The sequence below is a fragment of the Stenella coeruleoalba genome (genome assembly GCF_951394435.1).
Source record: "Stenella coeruleoalba genome assembly, chromosome: 10".
Lineage (NCBI taxonomy): Eukaryota > Metazoa > Chordata > Mammalia > Artiodactyla > Delphinidae > Stenella > Stenella coeruleoalba.
Window position 1 is genome coordinate 17,616,734 of NC_137156.1, and position 13,833 is coordinate 17,630,566.

Genomic DNA, 13,833 nt, shown 5'->3' on the forward strand with positions numbered 1-13,833 from the left:
GTACATTTTCATTTATCTCTTTTGATTTTAACATTTAGGTAAAGTTATATTTTCATCCCCAGTTTACAGATTGAAAAACAGAGGATTGGAGATATTAAATGTCAAGGATATAGAAGAAGTAATTAGTCAAGTTAGATGCTGAAAGGATTGTCGTTTTAAGAGGAATCAGGAGGGATGTGAAGAAGGCTGGAAAATGAATCCTTTAACACACGTTGCCCCTCTTCTAAGATGAAGAAAAAAGCCACTCCCTGGGCTTCCCTGGTGGCGCAGTGGTTTAGAGTCCGCCTGCCGATGCAGGGGACAGGGGTTCGTGCCCCAGTCCGGGAAGATCCTACATGCTGGGCCCGTGAGTCACGGCCACTGAGCCCGCGCGTCCGGAGACCGTGCTCCGCAGCGGGAGAGGCCATGGCAGTGAGAGGCCCGCGTACCGCAAAAAAGAAAAAACCCAAAAAAACAAAAACAAACAAAAAGTCACCCCTGACCTTAGGGTGTATTCTGGGGAAGTGACACAGTGATTTTCAAGGGCAAACACACACACACACACACACACACACACACACACACACACACACACACACACACACACACACACACACACACACACACACACACACACACACACACACACACACACACACACACACACACACACACCCTGGTATGTAATGCAGTAAAACAAAACTCTAGACAGTCATGTCCACTTTCAAGGATAGCGGTGGACAAACTGTTACTAACTTATGGTGGCTTTATTTCTCTGACCTCGAGCTACTCTGGAGGCAAGGTGACAAAAATTCATCTTTCATGGGCTCAAAAGTTCCACTTGCCTTTTAGAGATTTCCTGAATGAAATGATTGTAATGAATATGAACTAAGTTGTTGACGACATTCTCTAATTTTTAAGTCCATGCATCTAAAGCAGCCTGTGACCTTTAGTTTCAATTTTACCATATGTCTCTCATAGTAAATTGACAGGTGAGGTAATTAAAAAAAAATAATGTCTTTCTATGGCATTCACTTTTTCTATAGTTGCTCCTGCCGTATTTATGCTTTAGCAATTATCTAAGTGCTCTTATGGGGACTTAGAAATCTCCACAAAGACTAACGTCACTTAAAAACTATCTTCCTAATTGCCTTAGCTTAGGCAATACTAGATTTTGAATCACATGAATCAAGTATGATGACATATAGGCTCTATCAACGTAAAGCTGGGTCAGGATTCCATACGCTCATACTAGGTATCCATTTTTTTTCCCCTGGACAGTGAAAGTCTGAATTGTTAAGAGAGCAGTGCCATGTGGTAGAGAAATTAATGCTGCCCTGCCTTTCCCTCCTCTCCTGGAAACTTAAGGGTAGGAAAATCTGCCGTAAGAAGTGACAACTTAATCTTAAAATTTAAAGGTGTTGCAATGTTTGTAGATAGCCAGGAAAAGAGTAATCTAAGAAAACCCGATTTGTGTTTATTCAGTGGAGGCCAGTTGATTTATTTGACTCCAAAGAGGAACGTGTTTCTCTGTAAAGTTTCTTGTGTGCTTTCTTACTGCTTCGCAGACCCATGTTTCCTGCTAAAGGGATATTGCAGTATCTAAATAACGCAAAAGGCATATTTTATGTAAAAAGTCATAGTTGTCTTATTTTTCTTTCCTGTAGTGTCAGCCCCTTCCCACCTTAATTTTTGTATGCGTTCTTTTGCAAGTTTTTCTCTTTGTGAAAACCTGCCCTTACTTTAGAGCAGTCAAGAAGTTCACTAAGAATGAACTTGTCTGTTTCTAAATATTTACAAAAATTCATTCGTTGCCATTTTTGGTCTGAGGGTTTAGAATTAAACCTGCTGATTGATTTCTGTCAAGTAGCTGAATAAATAGCTCAAATGATGTTAAATGCTCCATGATATTTTTAGTACCTGAAACTAATAAACAAATTTGCCATCCTTTCTAAACGACTCTAATTTTTAATACTAAGTAACATCAAGTTGGATTTCATTCCTACTTAGGAACTGAGCTTGTATGTTCTTTATATTTTCTTTTGGTCATCTATTTTTAAGTTTGGAATAATATTATTATTTTTTTTCTGTCCTTAATGATGCAAAAATATTTAAAATAATTCACATAACTTGAAAGCTGTCTACTGCAGGATATAGTAGGGAATATTAAAGAGCAAAAGAAATTAAGAGGTTTAAAAATCTGAATAAATGGATCACAAGGATGTTTCAACTTACATTAGTAATGAATTGTCTTTTTATTGTTATTATTTTTTGATTGAAGTACAGTTGACTTACAAAATTAGTTTTAGGTGTACAACATAGTTGATTAGACATTTTTTAAGTTATGCTCCATACAAAGTTATTATAATATTATTGGCTATATTCCCTGTGCCGTACATTACGTCCCTGTGACTTATTTATTTTATAACTGACATAAATAATGTTCTGAGTTTGTACCTCTGAATCCCCTTCACCTATTTTGCTCATCCCCCCTCCCCCCTCCCCTCTGGTAACCACTAGTTTATTCTCTGTATCTGTGAGTCTGTTTCTGTTTTGCTATATTTGTTCTGTATGTTTTCACTTATATGTGGAGTGATGGTCTTTAATAAAGTGAAATCTGCAAATGACTAAAGGCATAGTGTTCATGGGTTTAAAAATTCCAAAACTTGGACTAAAAGGTCAGATAGGAAGTTGAATCTGGAATATGCTCATTGTAATACATTAGCATGCTAAGTGACACACCCACTGATGCCATGACAGTTCTGAGGCCAACCATAAAAGGCCAAAAGGGGGCGATGGCGCAATTCCTGGAAATCTCTGCCCCTTCTCCAAAATAGTTGGAATAATCCTCCCACTCCTTAGCCTATGAAATTACCCAGCCCAGAAAAAGTAACCACCCCATATTTTGGGGCCTCTCGTCTTCTGAGATGGCCTACACTCTGTGGAGTGTGTTTCTCTCTAAATAAATCCACTTCTTACCTAAAAAAAAAAAAAAAAATCGCATAGGCTATGTATCGTGTTTTTTTGTTTGTTTTGGCTGTGCCCCCAGGCTTGCGGAATCTTAGTTCCCTGACCAGGGATTGAACCCGCGCCCCCTGCGTTGGAAGTGCGGCCTCCTAACCACTGGACCTAGGGAATTCCTAGGATATGTGTTTTTTGTTTGTGTGTTTTTTAAATTTTTATTGGAGTATAGTTGATTTACAATGTTGTGTTTCAGGTGTACAGCAAAGTGAATCTGAATCAGTTATACATATACATATATCCACTATTTTTTTAGATTCTTTTCCCATATAGACCATTACAGAGTATTGAGTAGAGTTCCCTGTGTCGTTTTTGATATAAAATATCAAAATGTAAAGGGTACATTGGAGACAAGATGAATCACAATGGGGCTTTCTTGAATTACACTGTTTTCAGGATAAGCAAAAGTAATGATTTGATTACATCCTATTATTTACATTAACCGCATTTGTATTAAGACATACAGTTTTTCCTCCCAAGTTCAATGCTTATCTCTTTGCTAGGGCTTTGCAAATCATCAGCTTCCCTAAATAACTCCAGAACCCAAGTTCTTAATCTGTCAACAGTGTCTTGAGGGCATTTGCTCCTTAAATAAGAAAGCAATAGTGTAAGCGTTTGGAAATTTCCCCTGTAATTCCTTTTTTCTTTTTCTTTTTTTCACTGACAGGATATTCATATCCTCTGATCTAGTTCCGTGAATTCTTTGTGTTAGCTCATTCTATGAGTTTCTTATCACATGTTTGTTTTGAACCATCTGTACCTTCGGACAAGTTTTAATGCCTGATATAAGACAATGCCAGATCCAAGGATGATGTGTCTAGAGACTTCACAGATTCTCTCCTTGAGATTACATTTTTTCAGGTAGAAGTGTCAAATATTTGGCTGTATGCTAATGCTAAGTGGGGTGGATAATAACTTACCTCATGAAAGTTTCTTCGTATTTCGATATATGCGTGTGTGTGTTTGTATGTATGTGTGTATTCCTTGTCTAATGGGAAGTGGATCTGAAGCATGCCCACTTCCAGTGAGAGAGGGAGAGAGAGATTATCTAATAGGAAGTGGGACTCTGAGCCATGTCTTCTTCCAGGGATAATTTTAAATTTTATAATTAGCATGGGCACCACCAAGCAGAACAGAAACCTATAGCAATAGACCAGGGTCCTTGAGGCTCCCTGAACTGACAGACTTCAGTTCTTTAATTGTTCCATTGTGGTGAGACAATGGGGGTCCCAGAGGAGGGGCTGAAACCTTCAAGAGGAGTCAGGACGTGTGGGAAGACACGGCAACAAATCCGTGCTGATCTCAAGAGAAGTATTTTTATATTGTAATAACTCAATAGAGCCGTACATGTGTTGATGTGCTATCACCCCTGCCTTTCTCCACTGTACATCTTTTTCAATATATTGAAAGAATTCGGATTGGGAAATAGGGTTGGTTCTTCACAGGAAATAATATCCTCCAGTTTCAGTCTGCACCCCCCATCATCCTCTAATACATTTTTCTATTAAAATTTGTCTCCAGTATCTTAGCTGTGACCTGTCTCTATCTTTTTGTCTTATTCACTAAATGCAACACATCTTGCTAGTGTAATATATGCTTTGATATTCAGGGATTAACTGAAGTGACAATTGTTTGCAAAGCTTTTTTTTTTATCATTTGGGGTTGAAATATAAATAAGAATGAACTCTTTGATGGACTACTCTATTGACCCAAAGAAATATATATGTATATATATACACACATTTATATATGTATATATTTATATACACACATATATTTATATACTTATATATAAAGTATGTTTATCTGTATATACGTAATTTATACTCTCTCCCTATCTATCTATCTCTATGTAAACAGATGATAGGTAGATATGTACTAGTGTATATACTAGTATATATGTTATATATATATTTTTTTAAACTACAAGGGGGAAGTAAAGGTACAAGGTGCTGATGAGGATTTCTGAGATAAGGATACCACACAATCTTGACTCTCCCTAATTCTAATAAAATGAGCAACAAAATAAGCTTTAAAAAAAACTAGCAAAATTGCATGTCAGTCAAAGATGGAAGTAAGTATGAGCATGTTAATTTTTTCATGGTTCAGTGCGGGGAATCAATAGATATCGTCAAGGTGATTTTTTTAAAAAAAGAAGTCAACAGATGGTGCAGAGTTATCGTCACAACCACTGGAAAATGGAGAACAGAGTATAAACCTTTTAGCTTCTCAGAAGAAAGGAAATATCACACAAACACTCACAAGCACACACAAAATGTATTTTCTGCTTATCAAAAGATAGAAAACAAAGGAAATGTAAGCAACAAAAAATATAAAATTAGAGATCAGAATAGAATCAAACACATTATGGGATAAGTTTACTCATTAAAGAAAAAAAAAGACAATTTCTTTAAAAGTGGCAAATCCCAATAGATGGTATTTCCAAAACAAAATAAGTGATATGTCCAAAACAGTTGTTTTCAAAGGACAAAGAGTTAGCGGTTCATTTTGAGCCCCCCGCCCAAGAGGACATTTGCCAATGTCCGAAGACATTTCTTTTTTTTTTTTAAATTTTTATTTATTTATTTATTTATTTTTGGCTGTGTTGGGTCTTTGTTTCTGTGTGAGGGCTTTCTCTAGTTGCGGCGAGCGGGAGCCACTCTTCATCGCGGTGCGCGGGCCTCTTCACTATCGCGGCCTCTCTTGTTGCGGAGCACAGGCTCCAGACCTGCAGGCTCAGTAGTTGTGGCTCACGGGCCCAGTTGCTCCGTGGCATGTGGGAACTTCCCAGACCAGGGCTCGAACCCGTGTCCCCTGCATTGGCAGGCAGATTCTCAACCACTGCGCCACTAGGGAAGCCCCTGAAGACATTTCTGATTGTCATAACTGAAGATGGCAGTGCTCCTGGCATGCTTTACTGGGTAGAGGCCAGAGTTGCTGCTAAATAACCTACAACACATGAAAAGCCCCCAAACCAAACTGGTATGGCATCCAAAATGTCAGTAGCTCCAATGTTGAGAAACCTAATGTTGAGATCTAAAATGAAGTGGCTAAGTAAAGTTAAAGTGTAAGTATAAAAAAACCCACAGCAAGCAAATTATTTAAAATTGCTGGACAGCGTTCCCTGGGCTATACAGTAGTTCCTGGTTGGTTATCTCTTTTAAATATAGCAGTGTGTACATGTCAATCCCAAACTCCTTATTCTTTTATTGTAGCCTGTTAATTCTTTATATAAACTTCTGTTTAATCCACAAAAAAAATATAAAATTGCTGGATTAGTAAAATTACTAATAGGCAAGTTTAAATGTAAGGCAAAAAGTGTTAAAGCAAAGGGCCATCCTTTGTGATATTGTTGTATGCAGTCAACGGTGGAGAAAAGGCTATCAACAATCTTTATGCATTTAATAATAGGATCCAAAACAGAAAGCATATACTAAGAAAATGCGAGGGGAAATTAACAAAGACTTAGGAGTAGGAGTTGATATGTATGTGTGTATTTCACACACCCCTGAAACATCTACAATAAATGACATTATACTTGGCCATAATGAAAATGTAACTTTCCTAAAAGTTAGAACACAGGGCAATAAGAATATATAAGTAGGGGGCTTCCATGGTGGCGCAGTGGTTGAGAGTGCACCTGCTGATGCAGGGGACATGGGTTTGTGCCCTGGTCCGGGAAGATCCCACATGCCGCGGAGCAGCTGGGCCCGTGAGCCATGGCCGCTGAGCCTGTGCTTCTGGAGCCAGTGCTTCGCAACGGGAGAGGCCACAACAGTGAGAGGCCCGCGTACCGCAAAAAAAAAAAAGAATATATAAGTAGTTCAGTTTGTTTTGTTTTATTTTCCTTTACTAGTCACCAGTGATTATTTAACTGCTGAATCTAAATAACTCCCTGAGTCCTTTGCAATGTCAAACCTTTTTTCTGGCATTCAACCCTCATTCTCCCCAGTGGCTGTCATATTCAGTGTCAGGATCTTACCTGTCATATCCATAAAGATGATCCAAACTCTATTTTTCTCTCCCTGACTCTCTGCTGAGCTGTCATCTACTTGCTAGACATTTCAACCTATATGTCTTCAACCAAGATATGCTGACTTATTAAAAGAAAATCTTTAACTACTCATCTTTTCTCTTAACCTACTCTCTTCTCAGTCACCCACACTTAACCTCTCAGAGCTGTGTTTCTTTCCTTTTCTTTTGTCTCCCTTGACTCACACTCAACCAGTTGGTATGGTATGTTGCAATTATTCTGCCTCTCTAACATCCATAAAATTTTCTTTTCTCCTCTCTCTAGGTTATCTTGACCTGAATATTTATAATAGCTTCTTTTCCATTTTCTCCTGATTATGTCCATTTCAGTTTCAATCTGTTTATCCATTAGGAAGATTAATCATCCTGAAGGGCAACTTCTGAACAATCTCTAATTTGTCTAAATCATAGTATTTGAGATCAGAGGAACCACAGAGTAAATCTAACCAAATACCTCATTTTACAGGTGAAGAAAATGTGTTGAACATGTGTAATTATTGACAGAACTGGCACTGGAACTCCAGATTTTTTTGTCATACCGTTAATATTTCTTTTTACTTTCTATAATCACACTTGTACCCACTGAGCTTCTTATGCAGCTGATGGTGAGTCTTGGTGAGGAGGTACGGATGTGACCTTGAAGACAAATTGAGAAACACATTACTTCAAGGAAAAATGCCACAGTAATTGGGTTCCCAAAGAGAGAGGTGAGGGAAGTAGCATGTTTTAAACGCTTTGGAGCCTTTAAGGAAACGTTGCCACTGCCAGAGAGAACTTAAGTATGATTCTAAATTATGTTATAAAACAATACATTTGTTGAAATATTTCTTGATGAGTTATGTAGATAAGCGATGAAGAGCTATTAATTTTATTTCTTCTTCAAATTGGTCTTTGGTTTATCTGCCATTTTGGTCTCTAAGAATTCTTTTACTAATATGTGTCTTGCATATGTCATAAAATCTTCATTTAACTTTTTCATTTGTCCATTGTACATCATTAGTAGAATGAAAGTCAAAGAATTCTTGTAGATTAAAAAAAATAAAAGGTTATCTGTCGACCACTGAGAGAAGCAATATTATTATTACCTTCAGAGGTGATGTGGCATTTGAATGTTCTCTCTTTTACAGGCCATTTTGTATTCAGACCTTATAAATTAACTTAATAGATGAGAGATAGGGTATTTCTTCCAGGGCATTCATTTCATAGAGAAATAAAGAAAATGAATGTAAGTTTCTGTTAATAACTGCAGAATAAGATCTAGACAGTACTTTCAGCTGCACCTGAAAACAGGGATAATGTCCATTTGGATAAATAGAAAATCATACGCGTGTATATTGGAAACAGCTACGAAACTGTGAGAACATTTTCAAGTTCAGTTATATAAAGCTTTCTCATTAAGGTCACATCAAGTATATAGGAGCACATATTTTATCATTTAAGAACATTTTTGAAGATAAGTCTGTGAAATAACTATGTCTTCCAAACTCCTGTCTACATAAATGAAGTTTAAAAACTGAAGTAATATTCATATGATTCAATCTAAAGAGAACTTTAAGCTCAAATATCAGGACAGAAGGTTTGTTGCTGTTATTTTTTCAAGCAGTTTCAACAAGTACAGTTGTCCCTTGGTTTATCCAGGGGGCATTGGTTCCAGGACCCCATTGGATACAAGATCCATAGATGCTGAAGTCCCTATATAAAATGGTGTTGTGATATAATTGACCCTCCAAATCTGCAGGTTCTGCATCCCCAAATATGGAGGGCTGACTAAATTTGTTGCATTTGCTTGTCCAGAACTGTATCTTATTTTCATTCAGAAGCTTTTAAATTTTTGTTTGCACGTGAGCAAATTAGATAGTTAAAAACAGCCAATCAAATTGTTCAGTAGGCTTTGTAGACTCTAAGCAACCGTTAGTGAAATCATTAATAATTTTTACTTTTCAAATATCTTGATGACCTAAACAATGATGATTAAAAGAGTGAAACCTGCTTTTTTTAGTGCTCTGGTCAGAATCCTATAACATACACACTGATGGGTAGATTTTATCAATGTTACTTGAATATTGTAACTTTAAAAATTCAGTAAGTCACTTTTACTCACTGTATTTAGGGGGCGAGCCATAGATGTGTGTCTGTTCTGAATTACTCAGATAATTGTCATCATCTCACCGTCTACCACAAAAATATATTACATGCAAAATGTATTTTAATTCCTTATCAGTGTTTTAAAGTTTTTAGAAAAATGTATCTTTAAAAAATTATGTGTAGCTTTCCCATTATATGAAGTATTTCTAGCAATACAACTCAAAATAAAAATTCCATAAAAATGGTGCCATTGGAGCTTTCAGTGACTCCGCAGAAAAGCCAAGGGTATGAAAGTAGAAATAAGGCAGCTTTTGATGGATTTAAAATTTTTATATAACATATATGTAAAATAAAAGGTGAAAACTTAGGTCTAGATAGCATCTTATCACCCAGGCCCATTTCCACAGATAACCACTGCTTCCTTCAAAGGTTAATGAAATTATAAACGCACACCTGCAGAATATTTGCGTATTTAAAAAAGTCATTAAAAATGGAATATAACTTCCTGTTTGGCCAATTCCTTAATGACTATATTTGCATTTAATGATAGCAGCCCACCTTTAGAGCTTTCTTGCTCATTTTCTCTGCCTTTATCCTAAGCAGCCGGCTTTCCAAGGTTAAGACCAAAGGCTTTGTGAAAATGTCATGGGTTTTTCCTTGTCCAGGAAAAACCCCCAAAACCTCAAAAGTCTTTTCTTGTCGTTTACTTCAGTGTCATCCCAAACATAGGAAACTTTATCATCCCAAACATAAACCCCCCAAAAATTTTTTTTGTAATGTTATGAAAGACTTTATTATATATATTCTCCCTTTTGACTGACACATTTTAGCACAGTTCATAAAAAATGACATTAAAACTGTTTTATTTGCATTACAATCCCAAATTACAAGTTTACATGTTAAGCCTTATTTTTTAGAAAGGGTTATTTCATAGCAAACTCCAAGACTTAGGATGAAAAAATGCTTATTCCGTGGATCAAATTGTATGTGATTGTTAAGAAATTATATAGACTTATGCATAAATCATTGACTATGAAAAAGGAGTTTTGAATTACACTGCTGACTCCTTTACTAGCTTACTGAGGCTGTACCTATATGATTGTGATAAAATAGTTACTTTAGTACCAAATTTAAGGAATGCGATTTGTCAGGTTTATGATAGTTCCTGATTCTTGCCAGCAACTTCCAGTTATAACCAGTTCTGCCCAGGCATCATGAAATAAGATAGGTCAGGTAACTCATTTGGAACAGTGACCTCTCTGCACAGGACTGATTTCATGATATGCCGAATAATGTTAAGAATATTCTTTGAGTCTTTCATAAAAGATGAATAGTTCTGATTATCTGTTGTTGCAACCCCCCGCCCCCCACCAATTTAGTGGCTTTCAACACAGTTTCTTATTTCGGATGGTTCTTGCTTAGGGTCTTTCGTGCAGGTTGCAGGCAGGTGGTAGCTGGGGTTCAGGCATCTGAAAAGCTTCCTCACTCAGATATCTGCTGGTTAATGTTGGCTGTCTGCAGGGACCTCAGCTGGGGCTGTCCAGCTAAACACCTTCTCATGGGCTCTTCATGTGGTCTGGGCTTCTTTACAGCATGGAGGCTGGGTTCCAAGGGCTACCATCCCAAGCCTGAGAAGTTATGCAGCATCACTTTCTTCATGGTCACCAGCATGCACAAATTCAAGGGGACAGACTAGATCCCGTCTATCAATAGGAGGGGTGTCAACAGTTCACTGTAAGAAAAGTGTGTGGAATGGAAAATTCTGTCATATCCATCTTGGAAAACATAATCTGCAGTAATCATTATACTTTAGTGCTGATATTATGTTTATTCCATAAATTATTCTGCAAAGGATCTTAGATATCTACCATCTAATTAATAGTTTTATACAACCAGCAGCATTATTTCCCCATATTCTACTCAGGGGTTGCCAGACAATGAAGATTCTTCCTTTGTTCCCCCAACTGTTTCTGTAGCTCTTTCTTACAACCTGAGATACAAGTCATGAAAAGGAAAGAATATCAGAAATATTTTTTTGGTCTTTCCAGACTAGATCAGGGGTTGGAAAACTTTTTCTTAAAGAGCTTGAGAGTAAATGTTTTTGACTTTGCTAGCCAAGAGGCAATATCAAGGATGCTATGTAGGTACTTATAAAATGATATTAAAATGTAAATAATATTCTTAGCTCATGAGCTGTACAAAAACAGCTTGCTCTGCTGGAGTTGGTATGCAAGCTATAGTTTGTCAACTTCTGGCCTAGATCATTTGTACCACTGTACTAATCAAATTTTGAAAACCCAGTGAATTACTTTTCATTTGGTTTTAGGGATGTGTAGATGCTGAAAACCTGACTTTACATCTACACTGGTCACTGCAAATATTCTGCCTAATGCTTTCAATTTTAATTGCTAAGAATTACTGTAACAGTAGTTTGATGTTTGATGACAAGTTTTCATAAAACTTGTTTGATGTTTGATGACAAGTTTTCATAAAACTTGTCAATCAGTTTAAGTTATAAAACTAGTGTGAAAGTGAATCCTAGCTATCCAGAACAGAAAAATAAAGAAGAGAAAAAAAAGTGATGTTCAGAAAATGCAGTTCCTTTTCTTTTTTCTTTCCTTTTTTGAATGGACCTAGTTAGATACAAAGGTGGACTATTCATTCTCTTCATTTCATGATACATCATCGTTATTGTTCAATGCATAGCTCCTCCCTTTATTTTTTCATCTATCTACCTATCCATCCATCCATCTTTTTTTATCCTCTTCTGCACTCCCTTCGTTTCCTTTCCCCAGAAATAGCCATTCTGACATGTTTATATGAATTACTTTGTATGTGTTCCTGTAAGATGTGCAGTGTTGTTGAGTTAGCACACATTTTAATTTACCTAAAAGATACGGTCTTAGAGATTTCAGTCTGATCTTTGTCTTGGTTTTTATTTACTCAGTTATGTTTAGAAGATGCATTCATCTTACTATGTGTACATCTAGTCTGTTGTTTCTAACTCTTTTATAATACATCATTGAATGCTTCCATGTTTGACTTATCTGCTTTTCCAGATTACATCTACTCCCTCTCCCACTATAAACAATACCATGATAAATATTTGCCTTTACATGCCTTTATGTGAACTAGTGATAGGAAATTCTTTTCACAATTGAATTGAAATTAGGAATCTAATTACTCTTGTAAGTCAGTGCTTTACAGATCCCTTTGAGCTAAATATTATAATTTCTGTTCTGTCATACAACACAGTTGTAACACACACTCAATATATTGAAAAGAAACAGTGTAAACAAAATTTCATTAAGAATTGTAATGCCAATTCTTGGTGGCCAAGATGGCAGAGTAGGAGGATCCTGAGCTCACCTCCTCCCTGGGGGAACACCAAAATTACAACTATTTGTAGAGCAGCTATATATGAGAATGACCTGAAGACTAGCAGAAAAAAAAATTTTTTTTTACAACTAAAGATACAAAGAAGGAACTGCAACAAGAAGGGTAGGAGGGACAGACTGTGGTATAGTCAAGACTTACAGCCCTGGGTAGGTGACCCACAAGTGGGTCCTCCCCAAGGAATGAGGGGTATGAGCCCCACATTCATCTCCCCAGCTCAGCGGTCATGCACTGGCAAGACGAGCCCCAGAATGGCTTTGAAGGTCAGCAGGGCTTGCATATGGGAGAGCCAGAGGGCTGTAGGAAACAGAAGCTCCACTCTCAAAGGGCATGCAGACAATCTCACATACTCCGAGACCTAGCATGGAGGAAATCATATGAAAGGAGCCTGGGTCAGACCCACTTGCTGATCTTGGAAACCTCCTGGAGAAGCAGGAGGCAATTGAGACTCCTCCTGGGTATGGAGATGCTGACAGCAGCCGTTTGGGGGAGCTTGTTCTACCATGAGGACACTGGTGATGGCAGGCACCATTGTGGAATCCTCTCTTTAGCCTATTAGTGCTGAGGGCTTACCCACTCACCAGCAGGGTGGCGCCAGTCCTGGGACCCCCTCTACGCTGCAGCCAGCAACCCCAGGTATGTATGGTGAGAGATGATAACTAGACTTATTGTGATCATTTTGTAATGTGTAAAAATAATGAATCATTATATTGTACACCTGAAACTAATATAATTGCAATATAATTATAATATAATTGTAAGTCAATTATACTTCAATTAAAATAAAGTGCAATGCCAATGATTATTCTATTGGAACTAAATTTATTCACTACCTTAGATTTGGTTGAGGTGATAGTCACTCTCTTGAAAATGAGTTATTATGGTATTTGAGCTCTCTTAATATTTTAGTAGTTGCTCTAGAGATTATAATATATACCTATAACTTTTTACAACTAGGTAGATTAATAATGTTTTATTCCACATAAAATATAGAAACCTTATAACCATATAGGTCCCTTTCTTCCCTCTCCGTCTTTTATGCAATAGTTGTCATATGTGTTATATGTACATACATTTTATAACTCAAAACAGTGTTACATTTTTTGCTTTAAATAGTTACATGTGTTACATAGAAATCAAGAGAGTAAGTATTATTATATATTTATCTAGAAACTTACCATTTCTGGTGTTCTCCCTTGCTCCCTAGAGGTCCAGTTTTACCTCTGGTATTGTTTTCCATTAGATTGAGAAACTTTCTTTAGCATTTCTTATATTACAGGTTTGCTCATGACAAATCCTCTCATTTAAAAAATCTAAAAT

General features: G+C 36.9%; 1 protein-coding gene across 2 annotated transcripts in view; it reads left to right on the forward strand.

The window, feature by feature from the left end:
• LOC307193308 (uncharacterized protein) overlaps nt 1-13,833 on the forward strand; it is a 1,334,119-nt gene that overhangs the window by 509,092 nt on the left and 811,194 nt on the right. The window lies entirely within an intron of this gene.